The sequence below is a fragment of the Epinephelus moara genome, chromosome 5, assembly GCF_006386435.1.
Source record: "Epinephelus moara isolate mb chromosome 5, YSFRI_EMoa_1.0, whole genome shotgun sequence".
Taxonomy (NCBI): domain Eukaryota; kingdom Metazoa; phylum Chordata; class Actinopteri; order Perciformes; family Serranidae; genus Epinephelus; species Epinephelus moara.
In genome coordinates, this window is record NC_065510.1 from 7,645,236 (window position 1) to 7,650,982 (window position 5,747).

The following is a 5,747-nucleotide window of genomic DNA, read 5'->3' on the forward strand; positions in this document are numbered from 1 at the left end:
CAGCAGCCTGGTCAGTAGCCCTCAACTTCTTTTACCAACATAAAGGTACCTCACTGTCTGTTTGACACACCCCAGGCTTTCAATCAATTCCAATGTGATCCTGTGTACAGCAGTAGTGTAGTAAAAAGAGCGAAAAGGCAGAGAAAGGTAGGACAGAGGGTTGGTGGGTTGGTTAGGGAAGGGTGGTGGATAGGTCAAACACACACTGGACTTTCACCCACGAGACCAGTATTCATGTCCCGTGTAAAACCAAAAGTCAACTTGAGTTTTTTCAACCAAGTGACACATGACATAAGCCCTTTTTTAGATAGGAGTTGTGCAAATTTGCAGGAAAGCCCAATCAGTCTTTTTTCAGCATTGGCAGTAGAAAAACAAAATTGAGGAGTGCGGCAAAATGCCGCCTGCCTACTTTTGTTTATACAGAATGCGCCTTTTTTGGGGCAATGGGGGGCGTGAGCAAGTAACAAAACGTGTAGCTCAGCGTGTGACGTAAACAGTGACGTGGAAGGGAAGCCGCGGCTGGTCAGTCCTTCTGCGATTCTCTTGTAACTTGGCCCGTCCTTCACCGTCCCCGTCATCTGACAGTTAATGGCCTCTTCCTTTGCGAGGACAAGGAGGACACGCAATTCCTTGTCTCCCCAGTTGCTTTCTTTACAGTGTCTGTCAGGTTTGGTTTCCCTCTTGCTACTAGCTGCTCGCTAATTCCTGCTATCAGCTGTTTCCTGTTTATCCACTGCCAGTGGGTCGCACATGCGACGTCATCGACAGCTCCTCCCACAAGTCTTCAACAGCCCCTCCCGTTGCGGAAGGGCGCCTCAGTCTGTTTAAACTGAAAGGGTTTCGCCAATATGACTACCCTACGAGGCGGAAAATTGGGCACCTTGGATCAGCTCGCCAATCAGGCTCTGTGTGTCTAAACGCTCACAGCTTGCCAGCAAAACGGCCCAACATTTGCGGAAAATCTCGCAGTGTAAAAGGAGCTATAGTTGTCAAATGACATACTTATTAAGTTACTGTAAGAAACGTAATTATTTTAATCCAAACCATGACCATTTTTTTTAATTTACCCAAGCAGTTCTGCTGCCTAAACTTTGGCTTTGGCTTCCTTCCTTGAGTTTCCTGTGAAGACGGAAGTTTATGAAAGACAGTGTAGCATTCAACATGCAGAAATTGACATGGAGACTGACACATTCAAAACTCATGCTAAGGCTGTATCTAGACTGCAAATGGACTGCATTTGTATTGTGCCTTTCTGAGCCACAGCCACATCCAAATGTCATAATTTGAAGCTTAGGGCCACTGGTGAAGCTGCCGTTTTTGATGAGTTAGGTGTGAAAACATGTTGGATCTACAGGAGTATTGTTTCCATCAAGATATAGGTAAGAGAAAAATGTGCTGTTTTGATCAGAAAGCAATGCCACCCTCCAGTCCTAAAGAAAATGCTGGTTTTATAGAACCTGGTCAAAAAGTCATTAAGGTACCTTTCATTTCTGAGATCTGGGAACGCGGTGACGTTGCTAACAAGAAATTCAACGGGGCAAGAAACTCAAGCAGCCTGGCAGTCACGTGGGTTTTAATCAAAATTCCACTTTAGCTTAACTTGTTTTAAAGGGAAAAAAAGTAATACAAAAACTATCCAAATTGTCTGTTGTGAATGTCTGTCACAGTTCTGGGTTCAGTTTTGACCAACTGAGGCTGAAGTTAGGCTCACATCAGTCCCAATATCTCTTACTGGACTAACTGGTGCCACTACAGTATATATCCCTTAATGTGTGTATATATGTGTGTACCCATGTGTACCTGTCTGCTAATCTGTACACATGCATCACAGCTGCTCCATTGATCTCGATGGGATCGTATGAAGATCAGGATTGCCATTATTATTGGATTTAGAAGATTAGCAGATTAGCACACACCTGCATGGCAGGACATTAGAGAGCTCCCAGAATGGTGTTTCTATGTGTGTGTGTTTGTGTGTGTAGGTGTGTGTGTTTATGTGTATTATGCTCTAAACCATCTTGAAAGGGAGAGAGATGAAAGAAAATTTGGCCATTTGAGTCGCTTCAATGTGCAGCTTCCGGCCATTACTCTCCACCATTGATCAATTCCTTCAGAGGGACAAAAGAGCAGCAAAGAAGCCAGTGTTACTTTTTTCATCCACCTCTGGTTTGTTTATGACCTTTTCTGGAGGGAGAGAAGACAGGTCTGTGGCCGTTTAGTGCGTTGTCAGTGTGCAGAGGAAGTCGTCTCATGTAAACAGGAAACAGTGAGGACAGTGGATGTGACAATAACGGGGGGAGTGGAAGTCAATCCAACATCAGATACACACACACGCTCACTACACACTCATCCAAACACAAAACATTTGAGTTGCAGTAAATTCTCTACACTTTTTGTTTAAAGAAATGTGAAGTAAAATAAAAGCGCAGATAAATCATTTGCCATTTTTCAACAGAGGAGTAAACTGTTCATATTAATTGCCATGGCAGTGTTTGACTGATGTTTGACGCCTGGATTGAAGACATCAGTCTTTTACATTTGACATTTGGAGGAGTTACCATATTTGTATTTCTCTCTGAAAGTGGAAGTTAGTAAGCCAAGCTTGCTAAAGTTAGCACCAATTCCCACTAGTTCTCCCCCACTGTATGACACCATTGTATGACACATAACTGAAAACTAACTAGCTTTAATACATATATAAAGCCTGTTGAAACACATCAATCATAACATTATACTTAAAGGCACGGCACGCCCCACAATCAAAAATACATACTGTAACAGACCAGGTGACCTGATGTTAACTGTATGGATTCTGTCACTGTTAAGAATGTGATATGTTTACCTACAGTAAAAAAGACTGTTGTGGCAGTAACTGAGTTTTCCATAATGTCAGTGAACGTGTTACTCCAAGCAAACTCCAAGTACTGGCACCTATAACAGTGATTTGTGTGACATACCCACCTGTGGTTGGCAGAGGTTTGAGGAGGGAGGGTTGTTGTTTTTCCTGCTAGTTTGAGTGTGTGTGTAAGCTGAGGAGCAGGAGCTGTTGAAGTAGTCGCTAATGCAGAGAACACCTTGTAAAGCAGACAGGTTTGTTGTTTCCACGTTGGCTATGGCCCACAATAGCCTGTGTTAAAGTTAAAGGGATAGTGCACCCAAAAATGAAAATTCAGCCATTATCTACTCACCCATATGCCGAGGGAGGTTCTGGTGAAATTTTAGAGTCCTCACAACACTTACAGAGATCCAAGGGAGAAGTGGGTAGCAACACAAGTACACACCTAATGGCTGACGGCGCCCCAGATTAAAACGTCCAAGGACACATAATTGAAACCACAAAATATCTCCATACTGCTCGCTTTCACTGGTCTCGCGCACAAGCACACACGTGAGCGTGGTGCACAGAGAGGCAGTCAGAGCTAAGGGCTACAATGAGGCTAAAAACAGAGTTGAAATGATGTTTTTCCAAACAACTTTTTATGTCGGGGCTTCAGGACACTTGGATCACTACGGACGAGCAGTATGGAGATATTTTATGGTTTCAATTATGTGTTCTCGGACGTTTTAATCGGGGGCGCCCTCAGCCATTAGGTGTGTACTTGTGCTGCTACCCACTCCCCCCTGGGATCTTCGCAAGTGTTGTGAGGACTCTAAAACTTCACCTGAGCCTCCCTCGGCATATTGGTGAGTAGATAATGGCTGAATTTTCATTTTTGGNCGGGGGCGCCCTCAGCCATTAGGTGTGTACTTGTGCTGCTACCCACTCCCCCCTGGGATCTTCGCAGTAGATAATGGCTGAATTTTCATTTTTGGGTGCACTATCCCTTTAAGGAATAAAAAACCAGCAGTACAAGTTCATGCCTCATAGCTTCATCGCTAAGGGACGCCACTATTTTTCCATCATACCTGTATTGTCTGTTTATCAGTCTAGATTGTTTTGATGTGAGTTACTGACTGTTAGCGATATCGGCCGGAGAGATGTATGCCTTCTCTCCAATATAATGGAACTAGATGGCACTTGACTTGTGGGGCTCAAAGTGACAAAAAAATACATTTGAAAAACTCAACAGCAATGTCTCTTTCCAGAAATCATGAACTGATTACTCAAGATAATCCACAGACCTTGTTGTGAGCAGTTTCATGTAGGAACTATTTTCTGTCTACCAAACTACACCCACGAACTGTATCATCGCGCAGAAGGAGGTGTGCATCTACTGCTAGCTCACCTAGCACCACTGAGCTAGCTAACATTACAGCTCAGCTGTGGGCGACGCCATCAATGTTTACATCACCCACTGTGGCGGCACGGTGGTGCAGTGGTTAGCATTGTCGCCTCACAGCATGAGGGTTCCTGGTTTCGAACTCACCCGGTTTTTGCCGGGTACTCCTGCTTCTTCCCACAGTCCAAAAACATGCAGGTTAAATGGTGAGATCGGTGGAAAGACAACAGCTCCTACGTGAAACTGCTCACAACAAGAGTGCCATCTAGTTCTGTTATAACAGAGAGAAGATAGTTATCTCTACGGCCGATATCTCCAACGGTCAGCAGCTGGCACCACAACAATCTGGACTGATAAATAGCACTACAGGGAAGAAGAAAATATGCATTTTTGATTCTAGGGTGACCTGTTCTTTTAAGGTAATGTACAAAATGTCAAAGTAGCAGATGAAAGTAAGACACGCACAATAGCCTACAGTTATAAAAATACATACATGCACACAGACACACCCTAAAGCTGGATTGACATTTCTAAGGTGTATATGGTTCCTGGCATGAGTACACACACATGAAGCAGCACGCACTAGGAAGTATTAATATCAAAGAATGAAGGGAGCAGGGAGGGGAGAGAGAGCAGGAAGTCTCCTAAATCAGATAGTGTTTTCTGGAGAAAGAGTGGAAACCCAATGCCCAGATTAGCTTATCATATACTGTAGAAATGGGTTCAGTTGTCACCATGTGCGTGTGTGTGTGTGTGTGTTGCCTGGTTAGACTTTAAGTGAAGGTGCATTCCAGAAATAGTTTTACCTCGCAGTCATTTTCTCCTTCAGTCTCTCTCTCTCTGTCGTTCTTTCTCCCTTTCCTTCCTCCATCCCTCTTACATCTTTTATTAACCCCCTCACCTGCCTTCCAGTTGTGACCCATTTTTTATCCTCCCTTTAATTCCAGGAATCATGAGAGCACTCTGAGTTTGGTGATTTCATTTTCTTCTGAAACTTTCTTAAGCACGCGAGGCCAGCCTGTTGCTGTCCTACATTTACTTAATATTGTTTTGTGATTTTAATAGAAGATGTGTCAGTGTAAGAAGAGCGTTCCATGTCAGAGACAAACAATATTCACCTGTTTCTTCAGTCTGATCTTCATTCAAAATGGTAAGACAATGACCCTGGCTAGACGGGGTCATGCACACCCTTACACACAGAGCCATTACACTGTAATCTGTGTGTGAATGGATGAGTTTGTCCTGAGAGGTTAGTATTCCTCCTCTGTTGACGCATTTCCTCTGCTCCAAACGTCCATGAAGGCTTTTCTTAGCAGCTCTGTAAAAACCACAACTGTGCAAATTTACACTGAAAAACCACCAAAACTTCCCCAGATGGCAAGTTTGGGGAAGTGGCTTTCCTTCGAGCATGTGTGATATGTGTATTTGCGAGTGGCGTACGTGCCTCTCAAGCCCCGGTTGTGTGCGTACTTGTGTGCGTTAATCTTTCACACCAGCTTGTGCTTTTTCTGTGACACTTATGACGCT